We start from the raw sequence: 12,382 nt of genomic DNA, 5'->3' as shown, positions 1-12,382 counted from the left end.
TGTTATAACAAGCATGAACTGAGACTACCTGCTGTGTTTCGACACAGCGCCACCTAGTGGTCAGGAGATATGAAAAATGCATATTTTGGCTTATAACTACTGAATGGTTTGGCCAAAAATCACACAACTGGTCTCTTTAGATTCAGTGAGTCATGTCGAGTCGAATGATATCCAATTTTCCTGTGTCGGCCATTTTAGGCGTCGGCCATTTTGAATTATGTTTCAAAATGCTGTATTTTTTGAACGCAGCATCGTATCGTTTCGCAAATAATTACAAAAATATTCGGCTCCATGCCCTGAAGGTACTCAAAAAGTTTGGTGGCAGCGCCACCTTGTGGCCAATAGTTATAATGAAATATCACATAAACGCTAATAACTTTTGAATAAATTAGTCTATTAAAATTAAAATGGTCTTGCTATATTCTGTGGGTCATGCCGAGAGTATTGATACCAATAATGTGAAAATTGGCCTTACTTCCTGTCCGCCATTTTGCTTAATGTTGAAAACCTACTTTTTCGAACTCCTCCTAGACCGTTAGCCCAATTTTCACCAAATTTGACGTGAATAATCTTCAGACCATGCTGGCAAAAAGTTATGGATTTTGTGTCGATATACGTAACGGTTCTCATTTAGCGCATCAACGAATTTGCTGGAAGGGTGCCAAAATGCATTTGAGGCTGTATCTCTGCAACACTTTGACATATTTGCACCAAACTTTGTATGTGTCATCGCCACCTCACACTGACCATGCCACATAAATTTGGTAACAGCGCCACCTTTTGGTCAAGAGTAATAAACCATTCATTAACCATGAGTAATTACACTTTTTAAAATGCTAATAACTTTTTAATGCATTAGCCTATTTGAAGGAAACTGGGCTCAAAATATTCCCTGGCTTATGCCGATAACATAGATACCAAATATACCACGGTAAGCTGAACTTCCGGTCCGCCATTTTGATTTATGTTGAAAACATACTTTTTCGAACTCCTGATCAACCGTATGTCCGATTTTCACCAAATTCGAATCAAATGATCTTCAGGCTATACTGATTCAAAGTTATGGATTTTGAGTCGATAGACAAAACCGTTTTCGCATACCTCATCGACGAATTTGAGGCACAATGAGAAAATGACACTTGAGGCTGTATCCCTGGAATGCTTTGGCATATTGACACCAAACTTTGTGTGTGTCATTGAAAAGTCACACAGAGTACACCAAATTGATTTTATAACAGTGTCACCTATTGGTCAAGCTTGATAAACCAAGTAATCATGCTACTAGAGGTGGTATTGGTGTTTTTTTTTTTTTGCCATTTCAAATACAATAATTCCAAAATTGCTGTTATTGCTCATTAATGTATTTGGTGTGATGCTTTATGCGATGCTTAGCTACTACATTGCCGTTGGAGTGCTTGGCCCCGTAATTGCTGCTTGCAGCTATATTTATTATTCTTCTTCTTCTTCTTCTTCTTCCGCCGCAAGTCTATGGCAGCCCATAGAACCGATTGCGGGAAAGTTGTATAATTTGGCACACTGATAGAGGACAGTCCCAACATTAACTATAGCAAATTTGAAGTCTCTATCTCCTACTCTCTAGCGCCACCACTTGTCCAAACTTTCAATGTTTGTATGCTAATAACTTTTGAACCGTAAGCCAGAAAATGGAAATTCTTTTTTCCTCTGAATCCTTGGCTCATGCCGAGTCGAATGGACACCAAAATTCAAAAATCGCAAGGTTTAGTTTTTTCGCTATTTTCAATTATTCGAAAAACCTACTTTTTCGAACTCGTCCTAGACGGTTAGTCCGATTGCCACGAAAATTGGCTCAGATCATCTTCAGACCATGCTGGCAAAAAGTCATGGAATTCAAGTTGATTCGTCCAACTGTTGTCGAATGACACGTAAACAAATTTGACGAAAAGCACGCAAACATGCACGTGAGGCTATATCCCGGCAACGGTTTGTCATATTGAGACCAAACTTGGCGTGTGTTATAACAAGCATGAACTGAGACTACCTGCAGTGTTTCGACACAGCGCCACCTAGTGGTCAGGAGATATGAAAAATGCATATTTTGGCTTATAACTACTGAATGGTTTGGCCAAAAATCACACAACTGGTCTCTTTAGATTCAGTGAGTCATGTCGAGTCAAATGATATCCAATTTTCCTGTGTCGGCCATTTTAGGCGTCGGCCATTTTGAATTATGATTTAAAATGCTGTATTTTTTGAACGCAGCATCGTATCGTTTCGCAAATAATTACAAAAATATTCGGCTCCATGCCCTGAAGGTACTCAAAAAGTTTGGTGGCAGCGCCACCTTGTGGCCAATAGTTATAATGAAATATCACATAAATGCTAATAACTTTTGAATAAATTAGTCTATTAAAATTAAAATGGTCTCGCTATATTCTGTGGGTCATGCCGAGAGTATTGATACCAATAATGTGAAAATTGGCCTTACTTCCTGTCCGCCATTTTGCTTAATGTTGAAAACCTACTTTTTCGAACTCCTCCTAGACCGTTAGCCCAATTTTCACCAAATTTGACGTGCATCATCTTCAGACCATGCTGGCAAAAAGTTATGGATTTTGTGTCGATATACGTAATGGTTCTCATTTAGCGCATCAACGAATTTGCTGGAAGGGTGCCAAAATGCATTTGAGGCTGTATCTCTGCAACACTTTGACATATTTGCACCAAACTTTGTATGTGTCATCGCCACCTCACACTGACCATGCCACATAAATTTGGTAACAGCGCCACCTATTGGTCAAGAGTAATAAACCATTCATTAACCATGAGTAATTACACTTTTTAAAATGCTAATAACTTTTTAATGCATTAGCCTATTTGAAGGAAACTGGGCTCAAAATATTCCCTGGCTTATGCCGATAACATAGATACCAAATATACCACGGTAAGCTGAACTTCCGGTCCGCCATTTTGATTTATGTTGAAAACATACTTTTTCGAACTCCTGATCAACCGTATGTCCGATTTTCACCAAATTCGAATCAAATGATCTTCAGGCTATACTGATTCAAAGTTATGGATTTTGAGTCGATAGACAAAACCGTTTTCGCATACCACATCGACGAATTTGAGGCACAATGAGAAAATGACACTTGAGGCTGTATCCCTGGAATGCTTTGGCATATTGACACCAAACTTTGTGTGTGTCATTGAAAAGACACACAGAGTACACCAAATTGATTTTATAACAGTGTCACCTATTGGTCAAGCTTGATAAACCAAGTAATCATGCTACTAGAGGTGGTATTGGTGTTTTTTTTTTTGCCATTTCAAATACAATAATTCCAAAATTGCTGTTATTGCTCATTAATGTATTTGGTGTGATGCTTTATGCGATGCTTAGCTACTACATTTGCCGTTGGAGTGCTTGGCCCCGTAATTGCTGCTTGCAGCTATATTTATTATTATTCTTCTTCTTCTTCCACCCCAAGTCTATGGTAGCCCATAGAACCGATTGCGGGAAAGTTGTATAATTTGGCACACTAATAGAGGACTGTCTGAACATTAAACGTAGCAAATTTGAAGTCTCTAACTCAAACTCTCTAGCGCCACCAATTGTCTAAACTTTCAAAAACTTGATGCTAATAACTCTTGAACCGTAAGCCACAAAATTAAAATTCTTTTTTCCTGTGATTCCTTGGCTCATGCCGAGTCGAATGGACACCGAAATTCAAAAATCGCAAGGCTTAGTTTTTTCGCTATCGTCAATTGTTCGTAAAACCTACTTTTTCGAACTCGTCCTAGGCCGTTGCACCGATTGTCACGAAAATTGAATCAGATAATCTTCAGACCATGCTGGCAAAAAGTTATGGAATTCAAGTTGATTTCTCAAACCGTTTCCGAATAGCTCATGAATGAATTCTTCGAAAAGCACGCAAACGTGAACGTGAGGCTATATCTCCGCAACGGTTTGGCCTATTGAGACCAATCTTGGTGGGTCTTATAACAACCATTCCCTGGGACTACCTGCAGTGTTTCGGCGCTGTGCCCCCTAGTGGTCAGGAGATATGAAAAATGCATGTTTTTGCTCATAACTTCTGAACGGTTTTGCCAAAAATCACAAAAGTGGTGTCTTTAGATTCAGTGCATCATTCCGAGTCGAATGATACCGAATTTTCCCAATTCGGCCATTTTGGGCATCGGCCATATTGGATTTAGTTGTAAATTGCTGTAGCTTAAGAATGAAGTTCCGTATCGTTTCGCAAATAATTACAAAAATGTCCGGCTCCATGCCCTGAATGTACACAAAAAAATTGGGGGCAGCGCCACCTTGTGGTCAATAGTTATAACGATTTTTTCGAAAAATGCTAATAACTTTTGCATACATTAGCCTATTGTAACAAAGCTGATGTTGATAGATTCCTTGGGTCATGCCGAGAACACCGATACCCCATTTGTCAATTTTGGTAAAATTTCCTGTCCGCCATTTTGATTCATGTTGAAAACCTACTTTTTCGAACTCCTCCTAGACCGTTGCTCAGATTTTCACCAAATTTGATTTGGATCATCTTCAGACCATGCTGGCAAAAAGTTATGGAATTTGTGTCGATACACGTAACCGTTTTCAATTAGCGTACCAACGAATTTGCTGGAAAGATGCCAAACTGCATCTGAGGCTGTATCTCTGCAAAGGTTGGAGATATTTACACAAAACTTAATATGTGACATTGTCACATCACATTGACCACGCCACATCATTTTGGTCACAGCGCCACCTATTGGTCAAGAGTAATAAACCAATCAATAACCGCTAATTATTACATTTTCAATAATGCTAATAACTTTTGATTGCATTAGCCTATTATCATGAAACATGTCTCAAAATGTTCCTTGGTACATGCCGACAACATACATACCAATTATGTCATATTAAGCAAAACTTCCTGTCTGCCATTTTGATTCATGTTGAAAACCTTTTTTTTTAAACTCATCCTCAATCGTTTGTCTGATTTTCACCAAAATTGAATCAGATCATCTTCAGACTGTGCTGACAAAAAGTTATGGATTTCGTGTCAATAGACAAAACCGTTTTTGTACAGCGCTGCTTCAGATGTCAGGCATCTTCACAAAATGAGTCTGAGGCTATATCTCTGCAAAGCCCATTAGTGGTCTTCCAGTGACATCTAGTGGTCGTAAATGCAATTTATCATACAACACTGTCTCTTTAACCTTTATAACTGTTATATGTTGTCTTAATTTCATTCCAAAGAAGCATACGCAATTTATGTATAATTTCACAGTCTAGATAATAGTACTGCACTGATTTTAAATAACCTAGATATGGCTGACAGTAAAAGAATAGAACAGAATTACAGACACACACAAACATGAAATGTTTAAACTAGTATATTAATACTCAATAAGCATGCTTAAACCCACACACAGATGCACACATTTTGTTATATATATAGATAATTAAAATAAATGATGGGTGATAAAACCTATTGCAAGTCTTCTGTTTTTATGGGCTTCTATGTCATTTTTCAGGTTTCATTGCAATCATAATCTGGCATAATTATAAACATTAGATATATCTGTATGAATAAATTGGTAAACTTTGACTCAATGTGATCTGAAATGCTTGAACAGTAATATTAAATAATAGTAATATACATTTTTTCTAGATGAATCCCTCAACAAGCCCATAAACTGTAATGTTTTAGTCTTTAGTGAGCTCATTAGTGGTCTTCCGGTGACATCTAGTGGTTATAATTGCAATTTTTTATTCAACACTGGGTTTTGAAGCTTTATAAATATTACAGTGTTCTTTTTTACCTAATCTCTGTTAAATTTTGCATGATTGTTTAGAAAAAATACAGATCTAATGCATGTGTGATTATATTACCCCTTTTTTTTTTTGCAGTTTAATGCCATTCAGAACAGAAATCTTTTGTTTTTTAGGCCATTTTAACTGTTATAGCACCAGCTATTTTCTGATCTTAATGAAACTTTGCATGCTTGGTGGGTCATCTTTCACATGTTATAACCAAGTTTCATAAAGTTTTGAGTTTTTGTTTCAGTTTTATAGGCTTTAGGTTACATGTGGCCACGGCCCTTTCCTAAATGACCTCTTATAGCTAACCAAAGGACAAAATGCAACATATTTTTGAAAATTATTGATCTAGAGAGTCCAGAGAATATTATTGCAGTGGTTTGATCAAGACTGAACAAAAAACCAGGTGACCCAAAACATTCAAATTCATGGACCAATTTTACGAAAAAGGCTATAACTCGGGAACAAAATGAGATATCTTCACCAAACTCAGAACTCATATGCATGAACAAAAACTTTAGTCAAATTATTATTATTTTTCCATATCTGCCACTTGGTGGCGCTACAGGATGAAAAAAAATCAAATGGCTATAACTAAGCAACCGTTGATCCAATCAACTTGAAAATTGATATGGCCCAATGTGGCACAAGTGCTCTATGAGGAATTTCACTTATCTTAAAAAACATGGCCGCCATTGGCCAAACAACTTTAAGCACCTATTTGACAAGGTTAATGGAAGTCGATCGGAACGAAACTCGGTGGGCATGTTCGACTCATTGCCCTAAAGGTCTGTAAGTATTTTGAAAGAAATTGCCCACAACATTGTCACCTCCCACAGAACACAACAAAGCAATTTGATTACAGCGCCACCTATTTTCCAAAAATGATAATGCATCATTTTACTGGAGTTTTACTGGCTGTTTCAATTACACTCTTCCAATAATTGCTTTTCTTACTCGTTGCATTTGGTCTGATGCTCCATGCCATGCTTAGCTCCTCGCTGTGGAACTTTTATTAACGATTTTCAGCCATTTCAATTACAATCATGCAATTATTAATTTCATTATTCATTGTTGCATTTGGTCTGATGCTACATATGCTTAGCTCCTGATGTTGCCGCTGGAATGCTTGGCCCCGTGATTGCTGCTTGCAGCTATATTTAGGGGCCAAGCACCGAAGGTGCGTAGGCACCTATTGTTTCCGTTGGCGTTATTATTATTCTGCTTCTTCTTCTTCTTCTTCTTCTTCTTCTTCTTCCGCCGCAAGTCTATGGCAGCCCATAGAACCGATTGCGGGAAAGTTGTATAATTTGGCACAATGATAGAGGACAGTCCCACCATTAACTATAGCAAATTTGAAGTCTCTGACTCCTACTCTCTAGCGCCACCACTTGTTCAAACTTTCAATGTTTATATGCTAATAACTTTTGAACTGTAAGCCAGAAAATGGAAATTCTTTTTTCCTCTGAATCCTTGGCTCATGCCAAGTCGAATGAACCCCAAAATTCAAAAATCGCAAGGTGTAGTTTTTTCGCTATTTTCAATTATTCGAAAAACCTACTTTTTCGAACTCGTCCTAGACGGTTAGTCCGATTGCCACGAAAATTGGCTCAGATCATCTTCACACCATGCTGGCAAAAAGTTATGGAATTCAAGTTGATTTGTCCATATGTTGTCGAATGACACGTAAACAAATTTGACGAAAAGCACGCAAACATGCACGTGAGGCTATATCCCGGCAACGGTTTGTCATATTGAGACCAAACTTGGCGTGTGTTATAACAAGCATGAACTGAGACTACCTGCAGTGTTTCGACACAGCGCCACCTAGTGGTCCGGAGATATGAAAAATGCATATTTTGGCTTATAACTACTGAATGGTTTGGCCAAAAATCACACAACTGGTCTCTTTAGATTCAGTGAGTCATGACGAGTCAAATGATATCCAATTTTCCTGTGTCGGCCATTTTAGGCGTCGGCCATTTTGAATTATGATTTAAAATGCTGTATTTTTTGAACGCAGCATCGTATCGTTTCGCAAATAATTACAAAAATATTCGGCTCCATGCCCTGAAGGTACTCAAAAAGTTTGGTGGCAGCGCCACCTTGTGGCCAATAGTTATAATGAAATATCACATAAATGCTAATAACTTTTGAATAAATTAGTCTATTAAAATTAAAATGGTCTCGCTATATTCTGTGGGTCATGCCGAGAGTATTGATACCAATAATGTGAAAATTGGCCTTACTTCCTGTCCGCCATTTTGCTTAATGTTGAAAACCTACTTTTTCGAACTCCTCCTAGACCGTTAGCCCAATTTTCACCAAATTTGACGTGAATCATCTTCAGACCATGCTGGCAAAAAGTTATGGATTTTGTGTCGATATACGTAACGGTTCTCATTAAGCGCATCAACGAATTTGCTGGAAGGGTGCCAAAATGCATTTGAGGCTGTATCTCTGCAACACTTTGACATATTTGCACCAAACTTTGTATGTGTCATCGCCACCTCACACTGACCATGCCACATAAATTTGGTAACAGCGCCACCTATTGGTCAAGAGTAATAAACCATTCATTAACCATGAGTAATTACACTTTTTAAAATGCTAATAACTTTTTAATGCATTAGCCTATTTGAAGGAAACTGGGCTCAAAATATTCCCTGGCTTATGCCGATAACATAGATACCAAATATACCACGGTAAGCTGAACCTCCGGTCCGCCATTTTGATTTATGTTGAAAACATACTTTTTCGAACTCCTGATCAACCGTATGTCCGATTTTCACCAAATTCGAATCAAATGATCTTCAGGCTATACTGATTCAAAGTTATGGATTTTGAGTCGATAGACAAAACCGTTTTCGCATACCACATCGACGAATTTGAGGCACAATGAAAAAATGACACTTGAGGCTGTATCCCTGGAATGCTTTGGCATATTGACACCAAACTTTGTGTGTGTCATTGAAAAGTCACACAGAGTACACCAAATTGATTTTATAACAGTGTCACCTATTGGTCAAGCTTGATAAACCAAGTAATCATGCTACTAGAGGTGGTATTGGTGTTTTTTTTTTTGCCATTTCAAATACAATAATTCCAAAATTGCTGTTATTGCTCATTAATGTATTTGGTGTTATGCTTTATGCGATGCTTAGCTACTACATTTGCCGTTGGAGTGCTTGGCCCCGTAATTGCTGCTTGCAGCTATATTTAGGGGCCAAGCACCGAAGGTGCGAAGGCACCTATTGTGTTTGTTGGCGTTATTAGGGGCCAAGCACCGAAGGTGCGTAGGCACCTATTGTAATCGTTGGCGTTATTATTATTCTGCTTCTTCTTCTTCTTCTTCTTCTTCTTCCGCCGCAAGTCTATGGCAGCCCATAGAACCGATTGCGGGAAAGTTGTATAATTTGGCACACTGATAGAGGACAGTCCCAACATTAACTATAGCTAATTTGAAGTCTCTAGCTCCTACTCTCTAGCGCCACCACTTGTCCAAACTTTCAATGTTTGTATGCTAATAACTTTTGAACCGTAAGCCAGAAAATGGAAATTCTTTTTTCCTCTGAATCCTTGGCTCATGCCAAGTCGAATGAACCCCAAAATTCAAAAATCGCAAGGTTTAGTTTTTTCGCTATTTTCAATTTTTCGAAAAACCTACTTTTTCGAACTCGTGCTAGACGGTTAGTCCGATTGCCACGAAAATTGGCTCAGATCATCTTCAGACAATGCTGGCAAAAAGTTATGGAATTCAAGTTGATTCGTCCAACCATTGTCGAATGACACGTAAACAAATTTGACGAAAAGCACGCAAAAATGCACTTGAGGCTATATCTCAGCAACGGTTTGGCATATTGAGACCAAACTTGGTGTGTGTTATAATAAGCATGACCTGAGACTACCTGCAGTGTTTCGACACAGCGCCACCTAGTGGTCAGGAGATATGAAAAATGCATATTTTGGCTTATATCTTCTGAATGGTTTGGCCAAAAATCACACAACTGGTCTCTTTAGATTCAGTGAGTCATGTTGAGTCGTATGATATGCAAATTTCCCGTGTCAGCCATTTTAGGCGTCGGCCATTTTGAATTATGTTTTAAAATGCTGTATTTTTTCAACGCAGCATCGTATCGTTTCGCAAATAATTACAAAAATATTCGGCTCCATGCCCTGAATGTACTCAAAAAGCTTGGTGGCAGCGCCACCTTGTGGTCAAGAGTTATAATGAATTATCACAAAAATGCTAATAACTTTTGAGTAAATTAGACAATTGAAATGCAAATGGTCTCCCCGTATTCTTTGGGTCATGCCGAGAACATAGATACCAATTATGCCAAAATTGGCCATACTTCCTGTCCGCCATTTTGATTAATGTTGAAAACCTACTTTTTCGAACTCCTCCTAGACCGTTAGTCCGATTTTCACCAAATTTGACGTGAATCATCTTCAGACCATGCTGGCAAAAAGTTATGGATTTCGTGTCGATATACAAAACGGTTCTGATTTAGCGCATCAACGAATTTGCTGGAAGGGTGCCAAAATGCATTTGAGGCTGTATCTCTGCAACGCTTTGACATTTTTGCACCAAACTTTGTATGTGTCATCGCCACCTGACACTGACCATGCCACATAAATTTGGTAACAGCGCCACCTATTGGTCAAGAGTAATGAACCATTCATTAACTATGAATAATTACACTTATAAAAATGCTAGTAACTTTTTATTGCATTAGCCTATTGTAATGAAACTGGCCTCAAAATATTCCCTGGCTTATGCCGACAACATAGATACCATATATGCCAGAGTAAGCCGAACTTCCTGTCCGCCATTTTGATTTATGTTGAAAACCTACTTTTTCGAACTCCTCATCAACCGTTAGTCCGATTTTCACCAAAATTGACTCAGATGATCTGTAGACTGTACTGACAAAATGTTATGGATTTTGTATCGATAGACAAAACCGTTTTCGCATACCACAGCGACGAATTTGAGGCACAATGCCAAAATGACACTTGAGGCTGTATCTCTGCAATGCTTTGGCATATTGACACCAAACTTTGTTTGTGTCATTGAAAAGTCACACAGAGTACACCAAATTGACTTGATAACAGCACCACCTATTGGTCAATTTTGATAAGCCAGTAAATCATGCTACTAGAGGTTGTATTTATGATTTTTTTAGCCATTTCAATTACAATCATCCTAAAATTGCTGTTATTGCTCATTAATGCATTTGGTGTGATGCTCCATGCCATGCTTAGCTCCTACATTTGCCGTTGGAGTGCTTGGCCCCGTAATTGCTGCTTGCAGCTATATTTATTATTATTATTCTTCTTCTTCCACCCCAAGTCTATGGTAGCCCATAGAACCGATTGCGGGAAAGTTGTATAATTTGGCACACTTATAGAGGACTGTCTGAACATTAACCATAGCAAATTTGAAGTCTCTAACTCAAACTCTCTAGCGCCACCAATTGTCTAAACTTTCAAAAACTTGATGCTAATAACTCTTGAACCGTAAGCCACAAAATGAAAATTCTTTTTTCCCGTGATTCCTTGGCTCATGCCGAGTCGAATAGACACCGAAATTCAAAAATCGCAAGGCTTAGTTTTTTCGCTATCATCAATTGTTCGTAAAACCTACTTTTTCTAACTCGTCCTAGGCCGTTGCACCGATTGTCACGAAAATTGAATCAGATAATCTTCAGACCATGCTGGCAAAAAGTTATGGAATTCAAGTTGATTTCTCAAACCGTTTCCGATTAGCTCATGAACGAATTCTTCGAAAAGCACGCAAACGTGAACGTGAGGCTATATCTCCGCAACGGTTTGGCCTATTGAGACCAATCTTGGTGGGTCTTATAACAACCATTCCCTGGGACTACCTGCAGTGTTTCGGCGCTGTGTCCCCTAGTGGTCAGGAGATATGAAAAATGCATGTTTTTGCTCATAACTTCTGAACGGTTTTGCCAAAAATCACAAAAGTGGTGTCTTTAGATTCAGTGCATCATTCCGAGTCGAATGATACCGAATTTTCCCAATTCGGCCATTTTGGGCGTCGGCCATTTTGGATTTAGTTGTAAATTGCTGTATCTTAAGAATGAAGTTCCGTATCGTTTCTCAAATAATTACAAAAATGTCCGGCTCCATGCCCTGAATGTACACAAAAAAATTGGGGGCAGCGCCACCTTGTGGTCAATAGTTATAACGATTTTTTCGAAAAATGCTAATAACTTTTGCATACATTAGCCTATTGTAACAAAGCTGATGTTGATAGATTCATTGGGTCATGCCGAGAACACCGATACCCCATTTGTCAATTTTGGCAAAATTTCCTGTCCGCCATTTTGATTCATGTTGAAAACCTACTTTTTCGAACTCCTCCTAGACCGTTGCTCAGATTTTCACCAAATTTGATTTGGATCATCTTCAGACCATGCTGGCAAAAAGTTATGGAATTTGTGTCGATACACGTAACCGTTTTCAATTAGCGTACCAACGAATTTGCTGGAAAGATGCCAAACTGCATCTGAGGCTGTATCTCTGCAAAGGTTGGAGATATTT

This window comes from Carassius gibelio, chromosome B5 (assembly GCF_023724105.1).
Source record: "Carassius gibelio isolate Cgi1373 ecotype wild population from Czech Republic chromosome B5, carGib1.2-hapl.c, whole genome shotgun sequence".
Lineage (NCBI taxonomy): Eukaryota > Metazoa > Chordata > Actinopteri > Cypriniformes > Cyprinidae > Carassius > Carassius gibelio.
This window is presented reverse-complemented; position numbering follows the sequence as displayed.